We start from the raw sequence: 1,427 nt of genomic DNA, 5'->3' as shown, positions 1-1,427 counted from the left end.
AGAAAAGTAACTCTGGCAGTAGGGAGGAGAATGGAGGGCTTGAGGAAGAGTCTGGAATCAGGAAGACCTCTAGGCAGAAGACAAAAGGAATATCACAGATGTGAGATGAAATGGGCCTGAATTAATATAGTGGCAACCAGTTTGGGGAGAGATAGAGGCCATGGAGAACAGAAATGAGTTCATTTTGAATATGGTGAATTTGACATACCTGTGGAACTTTCAACTCTAGAGACCCCTGGAGGACAGAGTAGAATACCCCAGAGGGTTTCGGAGGCTGTGCTTTTTACAGAAGCAGACTGTCTCAAGTTTCTCTCATAGAGTGGCTGGTGGGTTCAAACCACAGACCTTTTGGTTAGTAGCTTAGCTCGTAACTACTATGCCACTAGGACTCCTACAGGGGCGTCATAAATCAGAATCAACTCTGGCAATGAGTTTGGGTGGTAGTGAGTTTTGGGGGTGGAACATCCATGTGGACAGTTGGATATGCAGATCTAGAGTTTTGCAAAGTGGCCCTGCTGGGGGTAAAAAATTGGGTGTTCATTAGAACTTAGGTACAAGGAAACTTGAAAAGTATATAAAGTTAGTTAGAATAGTCATGAGGGTGGGGTGAGAGGTCAAGAGGGAAGCCAACTCAGAGAGACTAAAGGGCTGTCTCTTCCTTTCTGCTGTAGGCCTGGGTGGTTACAGTCAAAATGGGCAAGCTCATGAAACCCGGGAAGGTGGTGCTCGTCCTGCCCAGATGCTCCTCCGGATGCAAAGCGGTCATTGTCAAGAAAATTGATGGTGTCCCCACAGATATCCAGTACAGCCATGCTCTGATGGCTGGAATTGACCACTACCCCTGCAAAGTGACAGCTGCCATGGGCAAGAAGAAAATTGCCAAGAGGTCAAAGATCAAGTCTTTTGCGAAAGTTTACAACTATAATCACCTCATGCCCACCAGGTACTTTGTGGATATCCCCTTGGACAAAACAATTGTCAACAAGGATGTCTTCAGAGACCCTGCTCTTCAGTACAAGGCCTGCTGGGAGGCCAAAGTCAAATCTGAGGAGAGGTACAAGACGGGCGAAAACAAGTGGTTCTTCTAGAAGCTGCGGTTTTGGATCTTTTTTTCCTTCAATCATTAAAAATGCAAAAAAATGCCTGGGGGTAAAAAAACAAAAAGAGAGAGACTAAAAAAGTGAGGTAAGAGGTAAACAAGAAAGATGTGGGTCTTTGGATTTCTGAGGAACATTCAGCAAGCATTTCAAAACCTGAATGCCTCCAGAGAGGTAGTAAAATAGGACTGGATGGTATTCACTGGGTTTGGAAATGACATCTGTGGTGACCTCCCCATTGCAGTTTCTGTGAAGTGCTAATAATGCAAGGTGAAAGCCAGATTGCAGTGAGTTGAGAAATGGCCCTAATTAGACTTTCCTTATAAGAAA

At 44.8% G+C, this 1,427-nt stretch overlaps 1 pseudogene; it reads left to right on the top strand.

The window, feature by feature from the left end:
* Positions 1-692: 692 nt before the first annotated feature.
* On the top strand, positions 693-1,127 carry LOC102829809 (annotated as a pseudogene).
* The last annotated feature ends 300 nt before the right edge of the window (positions 1,128-1,427 follow it).

Source organism: Chrysochloris asiatica, unplaced genomic scaffold, assembly GCF_000296735.1.
Source record: "Chrysochloris asiatica unplaced genomic scaffold, ChrAsi1.0 scaffold00341, whole genome shotgun sequence".
Lineage (NCBI taxonomy): Eukaryota > Metazoa > Chordata > Mammalia > Afrosoricida > Chrysochloridae > Chrysochloris > Chrysochloris asiatica.
The sequence above is the reverse complement of the archived record's forward strand: the minus strand, read 5'-3'. Positions and strand labels throughout refer to the sequence as shown.